The sequence below is a fragment of the Oncorhynchus mykiss genome, chromosome 28, assembly GCF_057628025.1.
Source record: "Oncorhynchus mykiss isolate SJ-2025 chromosome 28, ASM5762802v1, whole genome shotgun sequence".
Classification (NCBI taxonomy): Eukaryota; Metazoa; Chordata; class Actinopteri; order Salmoniformes; family Salmonidae; genus Oncorhynchus; species Oncorhynchus mykiss.
Window position 1 is genome coordinate 11,875,769 of NC_143049.1, and position 16,575 is coordinate 11,892,343.

The 16,575-nt window shown below is 42.2% G+C and overlaps 1 long non-coding RNA gene and 1 pseudogene across 1 annotated transcript; both read right to left on the reverse strand.

Moving 5' to 3' along the window:
* Window positions 1-8,833: 8,833 nt before the first annotated feature.
* LOC149970719 (protein zyg-11 homolog pseudogene) lies at window positions 8,834-9,779 on the reverse strand (annotated as a pseudogene).
* A 2,708-nt stretch (window positions 9,780-12,487) lies between these two features.
* Window positions 12,488-14,908, reverse strand: LOC118944867 (uncharacterized). Its single transcript, XR_005040259.2, has 3 exons — window positions 14,614-14,908; window positions 13,818-14,370; window positions 12,488-13,598 (listed from the first exon to the last, which is right to left on the reverse strand). It is a non-coding gene; the product is annotated as an uncharacterized LOC118944867 (long non-coding RNA).
* Between the last annotated feature and the right edge of the window lie 1,667 nt (window positions 14,909-16,575).

The following is a 16,575-nucleotide window of genomic DNA, read 5'->3' on the forward strand; positions in this document are numbered from 1 at the left end:
CTCTAACCCTAACTCATGTCTCCACGGCGACCCAGCAGGAATGTCAAGGAATGACCACTTGTCTGTCCCTGTCTTAATGAACCACTCAACGACCCCCGCTCCCTTTTTAACCACTTTCCCTCCAACACGCACGCAAACACAGACGCGCACACACACTCTCCGACCCCAATCCAGCTACATACTATCTTTACCATTCATTGGACAGGGTATTTGTGACTCTTCCAAGATAGCTCCGAGGTAAGTTTATGTTGGCTCTGAATATTGCTCTCACTTAAAACATGGGTCGTGGTTGTGGCTTCATTGATTGGGTGGGTGAGGAGTTGTGCAGCATGTGATCCAGGAAGGAGCAGGCTGACCTGGGTTAGTTAGACACAGTCACAGCTGTCTCTCTGAGCTAGCTAGTCACATGGGCTGTGACGGTATGACAGGCGGTATGACCCACGTGTTTGTGTTCTTATATGGGGCCAGCAAGGTCCAAGAGTCACCTTTACACTGCCTTACCACCACCCAACACACACACAGAGACACCCATACAGACTACCCAACTAAGTATTTGGTACTTACTATACAACCATTTCATCGTACCAAGTCCTTGGATCGAATTAAGTCACATTTTACTATAGATTTACCATAAACTGGGGTCTAGACATAAGAAAACTACTGTAGCTTATATTAAGTGAACATCTCTAGTGTTTTATTTTATTTTTACAATTGTAAACATATATGACGGTATATATTGAGTGTTCTGTACCTGTTTTGTACCTTTCTGAAGTTGTTTTTGTCGTTGCTAACTAACCTATTTATTCTGACAGCACAAAACAATGGGAATCTGAGAAGCACAGGTTGATGAATCAAATTAAATGAATGACTGATGTACAGTATGATTGATTGATTGATTGATTGGTGTAGTAGGGTGGACCATCAGCCCCTGCCTGTACTTGGCAGGGCAGCGGTTGGCTCCTCTGTGTGGTTTAACTGCACAACAGCCTGAGAGGGCTTGCCAACTCTGTACCCTTCCAAAGCAATAAAAGGTCATTGGATCCGAGAGGAGTTGTGGTGTCCTTTGTGCGTCACAGAACAGCCCGGAGAGGTGTCCTGCTTTGTCTTGTGTGTCCTCTGTCTTCTTTCTGTCTCTCTGACTGTCCTCTGTAGAGGGACACTGGCAGCTTCATTCACACCTAAATAACTTACACACATATTTGACCCAGGGTATACACATACGCATGCACACAAACACACATATACACACTCTCTATCCCTCTCTGTCAATGTATTATGGAATATTGGATAGAGTATGCTGGGTGTCCAGACTGATCCACAATTATGTTAATCCAATAGTCTTGTCTGGGAGAGTGAGATAACGAGATGCTAAGCTCCCACAGAGGAGCGAGCAGCACATTGCCTGTCTGTTCGAGGCTGCAATATCAATCTGCAAATTGCTCTGTGGTATTTCTGTGTGCTATGGCTGGTCGAGGGCCTGAAACATACTTGCGTAGTCTTTCAATTCTTTTACCGCACTTTGTCTGTTCTGTCTGTCCCAGTTTATCTCCAATCTGTCTCTCTCCTTTATCGTTCTCTCTCTTTTTATTCCTTTCTCTTTTTGTGATTTTTCTGGCTCGTGGCCACCGAACCCGCTTTTTCACCTGTCACTTTCCCGCCTTTCTTTTTATGTCTCTCTCTCTTGCTCTCTCACCATATGTCCTTGTGTACTTTGCTCCCTCATCTATCAGTAAGTTCCCTCACTTACTGTCCTCCTCTTTATACCACCCTTCTGTTTTTCTCCCTCCCTCCCTGGGAACATGACCTTTGACCCCACAAGACTGTCACGCCAAGGTCCCCGATGACCTCTTGGCACGTTAATTCTATACTACACTACTCCAGAAGGTCACATTTCAAGGTACTGTATATTCTGATCCTTTTTTTTCCACTAAGCGGCATCAAGGGAATTTAAACTTTTAGTTCTGAACCCAGACTTCTCCAATATTAATGTGATCTATTTTAATCTACTTCTTACTCAAGGAATTATTAATAGACCATCTTGGAATAAATGGTAGTCTCTCTTGCAGGTTGGGCTATGAAAAGCCGGAATACATTTACAATATAGATTAGATGCCTTTCCTAATTGAAGGAAGAGTGTGTATGTGGGACAGTACATTAATATATTCAAGGTAAGGATTTTGTGGCTTAATGAGGTAAGAAAGTAATTTAGCTTATATATAATGCAAGTATGAACTGGGATATAAAAAATTACCTGCTTAGCTTGTCAAAGTTCCATATAACAAATGAAAAGTAAGGCTCCTGTGTGGGGCAGCGGTCTAAGGTACTGCATCTCAGTGCTAGACGTGTCACTACAGACCCTGGTTCGATTCAAGGCTGTATCACAACCGGCTGTGATTGGGAGTCCCATAGGGTGGTGCACAATTGGCCCAGCGTCGTCTGGGTTTGGCTGGGGTAGGCTGTCAATGTAAATATGAATTTGTTCTTAACTGACTTGCCTACTTAAATAAAGGTTAAATAATTACAATTCTGAGTGGAGACTGGTATAGACGCAGCACCTCAGAGCCCTCTGGTGATGATGTTTGGATTTAATCCCCAAACACACAGTAGAATGTTTGTTGTTGCGTTCCTTTTGAATTAGGAATGCTCATTATCCTAGTCTCTTTGAAAATTGTTTTCATTGCCTCTGCTAAAACTATATCTCCTTTTCTTTTTAGCAGCAGCAACTATGCAGTTATCTAGGTCACTTATTTCTGGAATCCCACTGGGCACACACTGGTTGAATCAATGTTGTTTCCATGTAATTTCAAATGAAATTACGTTGTACCAACGTGGAATAGACATTGAATTGACGTCTGTGCCCTGTGTGATTTCTACAGCTAGGTATTGAGTCTGACATGATTTTTATTTTATTTCTGTGCAATAATGAAATATATTTTGAAATATGTATTTATTTATTAACCTAAGTCCCACCAACTAAACTAATATAAATGAAAATCCTCTTTATATTTAAACACACCATTTCCTAATACAGCAATTATTTAATTTTTGTATAATCCTCCTCCCACCTGTGACTAAGGAGTCAAGGGTCACAGATCCATCATGACCTATCATGATGCCCCTGTTCTGGGTGTGTTTTTATGGGTCGCTTGTGGTCTGTTGGCTCTCCAACATACGCAGGATGCTCTCTGCCATCCCTCTGACGTCGCTGTGGGTGTCAAGGTCAGAGGTCAAGGTCTTCAGGAGGTCCACTGCCCCCTCCTCCTGGAGTATACGGCAGTACTGCACACATGAGGTCAAATAGAATCACCCTTGATTTACAAAACATAAAACACCTCAATAATATACACACAATTAACTAGTAAGAGAACGCCTCCTCAGACCACAAAACACCATGCATCATCAATCGATAAATGTTTCCAGTTTTCAGAATAAGACGTGTGCGGGCTGTGGTTGTGGTTGTGTACACATGTTCAATTGAATATTGCCCAGGTTTATATTTACTGGCTCAAACAAAGCACACACTCACATCTACAACATGTTGAAACAGAAAGACCCAGCAGAAGACTTAGAAGTTTCCGCTGTATAGAATATTCATTGAATGGTTCAACTACACTGAACAAAAATATAAAAGCAACATGTAAAAGTGTTTGTCCCATGTTTCATGAGCTGAAATAAAAACACATTTGTTTACATCCCTGTTAGTGAGCATTTCTCCTTTACCAAGATAATCCATCCACCTGATAGGTGTGGCATATCAAGAAGCTGATTAAACAGCATGACCATTACACAGGTGTACCTTGTGCTGGGGACAATAAAAGGTCACTCTAAAATGTGCAGTTTTGTAACACAATACAATGCCACAGATGTCTCAAATTTTGAGGGAGCATGGAATTGGTATGCTGACTGCAGGAATGTCCACCAGAGCTCATGCCAGAGATTTGAATGCTAATTTCTCTACCATAAGCCGCTTCCATCGTCATTTCAGAGAATTGTCAGTACGTCCAACTGGCCTCACAACCGAATACCATGTGCATGGCATCGTGTGGGCGAGTGGATTGCTGATGTCAACATTGTAAAGAGAGTGCCCCATGATGGCGGTGGGGTTATGGTATGGACAGGCATAAACTATAAGTGTGTGTGTGTGTGTTTCTTCTCCTACCTCCAGCACGTCCTTGTACAGCTGCAGGCCCTGACACTTGAGAAAGTTTCTCAGGGCAGTGGGTGTCTCATGAGTCAGGTTCCACAGAGCACTCAGGGCAAACTTCAGAGTGAAGTCTACTACTCCTGCCATTGCCTTCTGCTGCATTATACCCAGCAGCTTTTGTTTGGGCGAGAGAGAGGTGAGATGAGGTGAGGGAGGAGAGGATAGGGTTGAGAGGGAGGTGAAGGGGGAGAGAGGAATAGAGAGATGAGGTGGGGGGGGGGGGGGGTAAAGAGGGAGATGAGGGGGGAGAGAGAGAGAGAGGTGAGGTTAGGGATGGATTGATAGAGAGGGACAGAAGAATAGAGTGTAGAGTGTAAGGAGGAATGAAGAGAGAGAGAGAGTGATAAGAAAATGGAGGGATATGGATATCCTACCTTCATAATAAAGATATCAGCCCCCAGCTGTGTGGTCTGCTCTGTGGACAGCTGCAGACAGACAAACCGTTTCAACAAATGGAGTGGCTGCGAATCAGACTATTCTGGACCCTCTTTCTGACAGCTAAAGGTCCTGAAGTTTCTGCACGTGTGCGTGATTCTCAACGTTACATACAGTCTATGATCTACTCGTAGAGAACAGATTTTCAAACAGAAATCTACATGTAGAGACCTACATTTTTTAAAAGTCTAATAAATCCATGTAATATAGCCTACACCTTCACAATAAAGCCATGATTTATTTTAGACAGGTCTAAAGAAACATGACATGAAGAAGATGTTGCCTGTTTCAGAAGAACAGAATAGCATACTCTGACTTGTCCTTATGTTAGTCCCTGATCTGGCTATGCCATATGGCTGTGGGCTACACTAGGCTCATTTAGCAGACAAGATTTGCTTAGAATTCTGTGGCATTATTTTATAGTATGAAGAATACAGTTGAACAAAGCTGAATAAAATAGGATATTTTCTCCAAACAATTGGAGGGAGTGCTCACATACGGCTATTCTGTGTTGAGCGGTTAACAAAGAAATAGGTACTCCTCTATGCTTAATTTAGAGTTATCAATGTAACTTTAGTTGTTCTACAAATGTTGGACTATATGTTTAGATTTTTAATACATTGTACATGCATGTACATGCATGATGCGACTCTAATGATGATTTGAGAAAAAGTCTCTTGAAAGGCACGAGCCCTGCTTTGTTTTTTTGCGCAGGCTGTACACACTACATCAGTCTCTCGTTCACAATTGGACAAGCACTTGATAATGCCTAGAATTTCAGGGCGACATCCCCCTTGTGTGACTGTAAAATGCACCCTAAAAAAATACATGCCTTTTGCGGCTAGTGGCCGTTGTGCCATTCTTCCTGAGTGCTGAGTGCTCCGAATCACCTCTCGCTCACATGGCTCTCCATCATGTGATCGGTCGGGTCTTTCTCATAGGCTACAAGTGAAGACAGACACATCGGGGACGGAACTGTGCGCGTCCTTATCCAATTCTGAGGAGCGTATTGATGATATTGGAAGAACTGTCCACATTTACTTTGTCAGCAAACAAGATGAGTAGGCCTAACGAACAGCAAGAGCACTACCCTATGTCAATCTACTATCCCCCATAGTACAAAAATCGACCTATTCTATTCTGTGCGAGAAATAAGTATTCCAAACATTGTCTGGGACAGTTGTGAGATGCGATAGATCCCAAATTAATACAACCAATGTGGCTGACACAACAGTTCAGAACGTGTAGCTTAAAATGTTGATAAACTGTTAAGCTATTTCTTCACATTATAAGAACAGCAATGCACACATGGTGGTAGGCTATAAGCACAAATATTCCATTAGCCGAAAACACCATTATCAAAAGTGACCGCAAATGCAATTATGCAGGTAATGCTTTTATTAGTTGCATTTGTACGGCGAAAATGATCTTCCCCAAACTGAAATTAAATTCATGTGCTGCTTATGTATGCCAGTTAGGCTCTACACCCCTTGTAAAGTGGATGAATGTGCTTAATTTTGAGAAGTTATTTGGCCACATTAGTTGTGATACTAATTTTTATCCAAACTATATAGGCCTATGGGCTAGGCTACATGAGGTGTGCGACTATGATTCGGGAAAAGTAGCAAAAACAAACGTGTTGCTTATTATGCTGGGCATCATTCACAAGTGATAGGGTAATATTGTCACCCATCAGACTATTCTTGATTGAATCTTGTCTTTACATATACTAAATAATACATGTGTGAAATGTGTTTTGATTTAGAATGGACCATTATCATGCACCTGTGGCGAAAATGGGGCAGCGGGAAAAAAATACATGTAATCTATGCACTTAAATAGCGAATGGAGGACGCTTTTGCGTGGTGTCGCGTCCTGACCCTAGTTATTGTGTTAATTGTTTGCTTTAGTTGGTCAGGACGTGAGTTGGGTGGGCATTCTATGTTTTGTGTTTCTAGGTTGTTTTTCTGTGCTCGGCCTAGTATGGTTCTCAATCAGAGGCAGGTGTCGTTAGTTGTCTCTGATTGAGAATCATACTTAGGTAGCCTGGGTTTCACTGTTTGTTTGTGGGTGATGGTTTCTGTGTTTTACACCACACGGTACTGTTTTTCGGTTTTCGTTATTCACGGTAGGTTTATTGTTTTGTAAGGAGTGTTCAGTTTATGTGTTTAATAAACAACCATGGACACTTACCGCGCCGCATATTGGTCCTCCAATCCTTCTCGCCTCTCCTTTTCAAACGAAGAGGAGGAAAACCATTACACGTGGTTCATTTTCATGCCAGCCAGGTAGGCTGTACTCCTGTTGTAAATATAAGCAATGTGCTTAATATTAGGAAAGTTGAGAAATAAATATAGTAGGCCTAGCCTTTAGAAAGCTGATGGGATCCTCCTCTTTTTAGTAGATGCCATCACTCTGTTTTCTCGCGCAATTGCATAGCCTATAGAAATGTTGCGCAACATGAGCTCATGGGCTTTCATGAAGTGTTTGATTAGATTTTCGATTACATTTGCATTGATGTCAGTGACAATGTCTGCAATAATAGTGTTTAACATGATTTTTTATTTATTTTAGTACCCCACACATGTATCTGTAAGGTCCCTCATTCGAGCAGTGAACAGATTCAACCACAAAGACCAGGGAGGTCGCAAAGAAGGGCATCTGTTGGTAGACGGGTAAAAAAAATAAAATTAAAAGACATTGAATATCCCTTTGAGCATGGTGAAGTTATTAATTACACTTTGGATGGTGTATCAATACACCCATTCACTACAAAGATACAGGCGTCCTTCCTAACTCAGTTGCCGGAGAGGTAGGAAACCGCTCAGGGATTTCAAGGACAAGGAAGTTTTTTGGGGGGATAAAAATAAATTGAATAAAGCTAATCAAAGGCAAAATCCTAAAGGAAAACCTAGTTCAGTCTGCTATCCAACAGACACTGGGAGACAAATTCACCTTTCAGCAGGACAGTAACCTAAAACAAAAGGCCAAGATACACTGGAGTTGCTTACCAAGACGACATTGAATGTTCCTTAGTGGCTTAGTTACAGTTTTGACTTATATTGAAAACGGCTGTCGAGCAATGATCAACCAACTTGACAGCACTTGAAGATTTATGTGCAATACTCTTAAAGACTTACCCAGAAAGATTCACAGCTGTAATAGCTGTGAGTCTTTCTGGGCAAGTCTTTAAGAGCTTTGCACACCTGGATTCTTCAAGCTCTGTCAAGTTGGTCACATGTTAGATTATTCTAACATGTGACTCAGCTGTGTGAATAATTATGTAAATTTGATATTTCTGTAATTCATTTTCAATACATCTGCAAAAATCTCAAAATACGTGTGTTCATTTTGTCAATATGGGGTGTTGTGTGTAGATGGGTTAGAAACAACTTTTTGAAGGCACTGTATGTTATAATTGGCCACAGAACTAGCTCTAAAGCTGTGCTCTTATCAATGTAACAATGATGTTTGAACTGACATAATGAAAACCAGAGGTCAAATCAAGTGTAGGAACCAGTCTACTGTCAACAAGCTAACGGCTACTAATTTGGTCTGAAACTTTACGCAGCACTTAGTTTACATGGTCCCCTAATTGCTCACTTTAGATATTTTTTTCGCAAGCTCATTGCTACAAATTTTTGGAGCCAATTCAGATGCAGCCATATTCCGACCACTTTCTTGAGGATGTCTGTTCTGGTAGATATGGACCATGAAACTCTTTCTCTCTCTCTCGCTCTCTCGCTCTCTCTGTACCTCTTTGTACTTCCTCAGAAACTCACATACAGTGCCTTGCGAAAGTATTCGGCCCCCTTGAACTTTGCGACCTTTTGCCACATTGCAGGCTTCAAACATAAAGATATAAAACTGTATTTTTTTTTGTTGTGAAGAATCAACAACAAGTGGGACACAATCATGAAGTGGAACGACATTTATTGGATATTTCACACTTTTTTTTTAACAAATCAAAAACTGAAAAATTGGGCGTGCAAAATTATTCAGTGTGGCAAAAGGTTGCAAAGTTCAAGGGGGCCGAATACTTTCGCAAGGCACTGTATCTGCCTCTCATTGGCCTCACCGGTTACCTGGAACACAAACACAAGAACATTATCCCTCATTCACTCCTCTGAACAGATCTGATAGGACTGGATAGGTCATTGGTGTAAACAATATGGCTGAAACCAGGTGGAGCTACTGCTTTACATCTTCACAGATGTCTCAGATCCACCAAGGCAATCAATGACAGCAGCAAGCAGGAGACAATGTTTTGTAATTACCAAATGAGTCACCTCACTTTTAAGTCGTCCTTCCCAGACCGACCGTCACAGTAGCCAGCAGCCCCAAAAACACCAGTCCACTCCTCCCCTCCTCGAAGGCCTTGGCCGCCCCTTCAGTCACCCTCTTCCTTCCAGAAACATCCAGAGACACAAGCAGTGGGAGAACCCCAGAACTCCCTCCAGAAGCAGCCTAACCGCCTCGTCTCCTTCCCTTTCTTAGTCATCCTCTGCGGTGGACATTCCAGAGGCAAAGCAGTCATCAGAGAGATCCAGGGGCCTGAGGAGCTGGTTGAGGATGGAGATCACCCTGGCAAGGGAAATGTCCAGCTGCCTCAGCTCGTGCAGTCAGGGATCTCAGTGTAACCCGGCACCACAGCAGGGTACTCAGCTCAGTGACGAGGGTGCTGGAGATGTCCAGGCCCTCTAGCTGTGTGAGAGTACAGAGGTCCTCCAGGAAGGGGTCTGTGAGGTCTGTGTATGCCAGGTTTAGTGTCCTCAGGCCCAGCAGAGAGCTAAAGCCCACCTGGGCCCCTTCCTAAACCTCCAGGGACTCGCAGCCCATCTGGTGCCCACTCAGAGTGAGCCTCTGCAGGCTGACTCTGCACTCCGGGTTGGAGGCCAGGCCTGATAGGATGTGGGCACCAATGAGGCCCCCAGGGACCCAGGAAGCGTCCAGCTCCTGCAGCCGGTGAGGGCAGAGGACCAGGCAGAAGGCCTCCTCAAAGAGGGGGTTGGAGTGGATACACCCTCGGCGCAGACAGTTGTTCACAACTGCGGAAGTGGCAGACCATTCGATCGTTGTAAGGTAAAGCTGAAATGTGGATGAGAACGTCGATGACCAGGATGCAGACCTAGCTTCAAGCAGCAAGGTATATTTCTAAAAATGACCTAAAAGCAACCTATTGGAATAGAAATGAGCTTTTTTAAACCCATAGAATGTTTAACTATTACATTTATTTAATTCCATTTGTGTGTCTGTTGAATGTTCTCTGGTGCCCTCCCTCCCTCCCTCCTACTCACCCTGGGCATCCATCTTGTGCAGTATCTGATCAACCATTTCCTGTGGGAGCGGTGGGGCCCAGCTGAGCCTCCGGGACACATCTGGTTGCATGCTGCAGAAGGAGTCCAGGCTGAGACACACCTGGGCCAGACAAAGCTCCGACAGGGCCACGAGACAGAACTCTTCAGCCTGCAGTCAGACACACAGCTGGCTTTGGTTCTGCAGTGCATGACATTGCAGCTGATGCAACCACATTTGACATGAATGTACACTTGGTATGTGTCATTTCATTACAGCAGGGACATGAGCATTTTATGCTCATGCAGCCTGAATTTGTCACTCTGTATTTTAAGTACTTGAAATAAACCTTTTCCTTTATTGATGATACAAAACTTGTACAACTGGTAAGCAATGTACATTAGCAGGCGGCATCGCGCGGTGACACATTGCTTCCCATTCATTTTCAATGTAAGGAAAGAGGTGAGGAGCGGAGTGGGAGGCAGTGAAAAAGCATTTTAAGCATTTACCAACTTTATGCAAATCACAAGGGACGAACGCTGGGCGATCATATCGAGTGCTCCCCATGATGAATATGATGTTCTGAGACCCAACGCTGGAGACTTTCTTCAGCAAAGATGGCTGACAAAAATACTAGGATTGAAGCAAATGTAAGTAATTATAACGTCACAACGAATCATCCAAAACATTTACAGTTGAGAGGAATATGATAGTTAATGTAGAGACAAATGATTATGCATATTTCTTTTGTCATAAAGTTAATTTAGCAAGCTAGCTGACTAGCTTTATGGGCGTTTTGACATGAGAATGACATTTTAATTAGTGTGTTTAATATTTTAGGGACTCCTAGAAAACCATCAAACCAGGCTGTCATCTTGTGAAACAGTGGATTTAACGAATCTAGCTAGCTAAAGCATTTACTGCAAATTTGAATGTACAATTTTGTAAGCTTGCCGTGCCGATATTTGCCATGCAATGCAGCTGAAGTAACTTAGCTAACTAACTCTTCTTGCTTATTATGTAGTGGAGGATAAAGATCCTTGTATGCCTATGGATGTGTAGCTAGCTATGTAGCCGATCTGTGTATGTACTGTTTAAAACGTTTGGTATAAATATTAGTTCAGAGCAGTGGTTTTAAATATTTACACCAGTTAATCATGAATCCCCAAAAAATTGCAGAAAATTACTGTTACATGTTGATATTATAATGTTAATATTAGCTAGCTAGCTTTGAACCTAGCTATGAACCTCAGCTATCATAGCCAGTAGTATTGACTTCAAGACACTCTAAATGGCATCAATGAAGCCTCTGGATTAAGTAGAATATAATCTAACTTTAAATCGTGTGTGTGTGTGTGTGTGTGTGTGTGTATATATGTTATTACCAAGCATGAGTTTCCCACATTGTAGCCTGTACATTGAATATATTCACTGATCATGTACAGTACTCTACTTTGTCAAATAAAGGTATGGTTCAGGTATGAATGACTGTTAGACATTCTTTTTCAGTCCTATCCAATTGCAGGAGTATCATACTCCAGTCTTTAAATGATGCTGTGTCTCCATGTATGTATTACAATTATACACTTCAACATTGTTTACCAATCCTGGTTTTGGGGCATCAGTAGATGAGAACACATTATTCAACTAGTTAAAGGCTGATTTGTAATTCAGGACCAGAATTATTTTTAAACTGTACACACCTCCTTTGCATCATGTAAATACTCTAAAACGGGTTCATCTCACCATCGAATTTCCTCCATCTGCACTGATCTGAGGACACAGGATATGTGTATTATTTCATCAAATGAGACTTAATTTCAACCAGTAGAGAATGTGAAAAGCTTTATTGAAAGTGAATTATCCAAGTGTTATAAATATATAATACATGCATTATAAATATTATAGAGTTTTAAACATGTATTTTTACATTTATAAACACACCCTATGTGTTCTAATAAAATCAACTACATGCATTGAGCTTGTCTGATGCTTTAAATTTATGGTTTGATGCCTCATGAGGGCGCCAGAGATCTAGAAAACCTGAAGGAAAAAAACCTAACCCAACAATTTTCCTCCCACTCCTGCTGGCTTTCGCAGATTCTGCCATTACTCTCCTGAAGTTGATGGTAACAGGCTACACGTGGATTCGGCAACCTTTCTCATGTGGAATGCCAATTTAACTTACCATCTCTACCGATCTGTGTGCCAGTTATGGTTTTCATATGCAAATGTTTGTGAAACAATATTTAATTTATAATAACGTCTTCAGATCTCAAAATCGGTGTCATGTGGTTAATCAAAATTCTCTGCAAATCTAAATGAAAATTAAACAAACCTAAAAAGTAACTTCTATTGCCATTGCCAACTATGTAAATAGCCTAAATAAAGCCAACAAATAAAAACATTGCATAAGTAAATATTATATAAATCACATTGGCTGCACATGGCCTGTCTGCAATGAACTTGAAACACTATCAACTTGGGTCAGACCCGAAGCTTGCGCTAGTGTAGCAACTCTCATATGGCTCATTGACAAAGGACACAGTGCTCTTCTCTTTCAAGGTTTATTCAGCAAGTACATACTGTACACAACACTGTGTAAACTTCAGAACTGCAAACCCACCAAGCAATCTCCATCAAAGTTGAATCATTCTTTGGCTGGATCTGTAATCATTTTAGAAAAGTTAAAATGCATATTCATAATATACAGGACCAGTCAAAAGTTTGGACACACCTTCTCATTCAATGGTTTTTCTTTATTTTTTACTATTTTCTACATTGTAGAATAATGAAAGCATCAAAACAATGAAATAACACATATGGAATCATGTAGTAACCAAAAAGTGTTAAAGCAAAATATATTTTATATTTGAGATTCTTCAAAGTAGCCACTCTTTGCCCTGATGACAGCTTTGCACTCTTGGCATTCTCTCAACCAGCTTCATGAGGTAGTCACCTGGAATGCATTTCAATTAACATGTGTGCCAACTTAAAAGTTCATTTGTGGAATGTATTTCCTTCTTAATGCATTTGAGCCAATCAGTTGTGTTTTGACAAGGTAGGGGTGGTATACAGAAGATACTGCTATTTGGTAAAAGACCAAGTCCATATTATGAAACTGGCTCTCAGGAATGGAAGACCCAGAGTTACCTCTGCTGCAGAGGATAAGTTCAATAGTTACCAGCCTCAGAAATTGCAGCCCAAATAAAGGCTTTGCAGAGTTCAAGTAACAGACACATCACAACATCAACTGTTCAGAGGAGACTGTGAATGAGGCCTTCATGGTTGAATTGCTGCAAAGAAACCACTACTAAAGGACACCAATAACAAGGAGACTTACTTGGGCCAAGAAACACAAGCAATGGACATTAGACCAGTGGAAATCTGTACTTCAAAACATACTTGCAGATGAGAGATTGCATGATTAAACCTTGTCTTTTTAATTCTAACCCAATGTCAGTCATCATAGTCATCAGGGGGTGAAATACAAAACTGACCTTGGATCATTAACTCTGGGACTACTACATCTCCATTTGTAATGTAAAGCATCTCTTTAATAATACTTCCTGTTGAACCGACCAAGTGACCTCTCACCTCTGATCATGCTGTGCACTCCGTTTCAGGCAGTTCAGAAGCGGTTCACTGACACAGCTGATATAACCTAGAGGATTTAGGGGGAAGGGGGAGAGGGAAGAAGTGAGGGAGGGAGACTGTTATTGTGAAAATATGGTAGTTAAAGAGACAGTGTTTAACAGGAATCTGTGTATGGCCTCACGTAGTGTCCACACTGAGTGGCTGCAGAGTACTTTATACTGAAAAACATGCAGACACACGAGGACAAACAATATAGCGTAGTTATATAAATAATGGAGTGTCTTACTATTCTCCATGGTTGGTCCTCTTGCCTATTCTTTGAAGGTGGAAGGAGCCACAGTTGTAAACCTGAACCTGCTTACTGCACAACACAATCAGATTGATACACAAGTGTGTAGGTGTGAGTTGTAGGGTGTTTCATTGTTCATGACATTTCCAATATGACTCTTAAAAGAGCCTGTTTTGTTTATGTGCTCTTACCTGAACAGCAAAAATTAAAGGGAGAGAAACTGGGAATTGAATAACTGCAGTTGACAAAGCTGAGTAAATGGAAGAATATTGCAATATGGGTGGTTTTGAAGAGCCTTTGATTGTGTATGGCACAAGGTGTTACCAGGGAACAGCACCCTCGTCGAAGAAATAGGAGGTGAAGATCTCCTGCACCGTGCTGCGTTGTTTGCCCCCATCCATGCAACATCATGCAGAGCAACAGACCTCTCCTCTGGCACACGGCAGAGAGCTGCAGGTCCCCTTCTGGTCCTTGTCAGCTGGGGATATGAACTTGCAACCTTTTGGTTACTAGTCCAACGCTCTAACCACTAGGCTACCCTGCAAGGGATCTGTAGGAACATGGAAGACAATGTCATTATTAGACTTTTGCATCACCAGGTCATTGTGGATTATTGAAGTATAATATATCTTATAACAAATCATGAGAACATTGGATAGATAGATGCATGTGACAACAGCAGGATCACGTCAAGGATGTCATCCCAAATGAATACATAAATGCCAGTTGAAGCTTGATGAGTTGATCATTTGAATCAGCTGTGCAGTGCTAAGGCAAAAACTAAAATGTGCACCTCTTTAGGACCCCAGGACTAAGAACCACTGCACTTCATTGAGACCTTTTCATCTGCAGACAGGCTTTCACAGCTCTTTGTATCTGAGGATAGAAAACATCACAAGAAACAGGCTTCATTATACTCATATTAGACAGCATTAAATATTATGTTACTATTATCTATGTCCTCACTCCTTTCTAGGGACTGGAACTACACAAAAGTACCTGCCCTATCCAGAATAGCCTGCACTCTCCCTTCTTTGACAGCTGGAGCTGCTATCCTTTCATTAAATCACTTAGCTAGCTATCTATACAGTATGTGAAGTTGGCTAGCTAGCTATGTTAGCAGCTCATTTGCATTAGCTACAGTGCAAGCTAACACTAGCTAATAATACATATTTGTTTTTACATTTTCAAAATATATTTACTTCATTGAATAGGTTCTCCAATCCAGGGGGACAGAGGTGGACTGCCGGTCACTGACAACCCAACTTGGGATGGGGGGGGGGGGGGGGGGGGGGATGCAAATGTTATGGTACAGCTACACTCCCGTTCAAAAGTTTGGATCACTTAGAAATGTTTTTTAAAGATAAGCATATTTCTTTCCCATTAAAATAACATCCAATTGATCAGAAATAAAGTGAAGAAAATTGTTAATGTTGTAAATGACTATTGTAGCTCGCAAGGCTGCAGGCCCAGACGGCATCCCCAGCCGCGCCCTCAGAGCATGCGCAGACCAGCTGGCTGGTGTGTTTACGGACATATTCAATCAATCCTTATCCCAGTCTGCTGTTCCCACATGCTTCAAGAGGGCCACCATTGTTCCTGTTCCCAAGAAAGCTACGGTGACTGAGCTAAACGACTACCACTCACTTCCGTCATCATGAAGTGCTTTGAGAGACTAGTCAAGGACCATATCACCTCCACCCTACCTGACACCCTAGACCCACTCCAATTTGCTTACCGCCCAAATAGGTCCACAGACGATGCAATCTCAACCACACTGCCCACTGCCCTAACCCATCTGGACAAGAGGAATAACTATGTGAGAATGCTGTTCATCGATTACAGCTCAGCATTTAACACCATAGTACCCTCCAAACTCGTCATCAAGCTCGAGACCCTGGGTCTCGACCCCGCCCTGTGCAACTGGGTACAGTGGTAGGCTTGATTACCAACAACGACGAGACGGCCTACAGGGAGGAGGTGAGGGCCCTCGGAATGTGGTGTCAGGAAAATAACCTCACACTCAACGTCAACAAAACTAAGGAGATGATTGTGGACTTCAGGAAACAGCAGAGGGAACACCCCCCTATCCACATCGATGGGACAGTAGTGGAGAGGGTAGTACGTTTTAAGTTCCTCGGCGTACACATCACAGACAAACTGAATTGGTCCACCCACACAGACAGTATCGTGAACCTCAGGAGGCTGAAGAAATTCGGCTTGTCACCAAAAGCACTCACAAACTTCTACAGATGCACAATCGAGAGCATCCTGTCGGGCTGTATCACCGCCTGGTACGGCAACTGCTCCGCCCACAACCGTAAGGCTCTCCAGAGGGTAGTGAGGTCTGCACAACGCATCACCGGGGGCAAACTACCTGCCCTCCAGGACACCTACACCACCCAATGTCACAGGAAGGCCATAAAGATCATCAAGGACAACAACCACCCGAGCCACTGCCTGTTCACCCCGCCATCATCCAGAAGGCGAGGTCAGTACAGGTGCATCAAAGCTGGGACCGAGAGACTGAAAAACAGCTTCTATCTCAAGGCCATCAGACTGTTAAACAGCCACCACTAACATTGAGTGGCTGCTGCCAACACACTGACTCAACTCCAGCCACTTTAATAATGGGAATTGATGGGAATTGATGTAAAATATATCACTAGCCACTTTAAACAATGCTACTTAATATAATGTTTACATACCCTACATTATTCATCTCATATGTATACGTATACACTGTACTCTATAT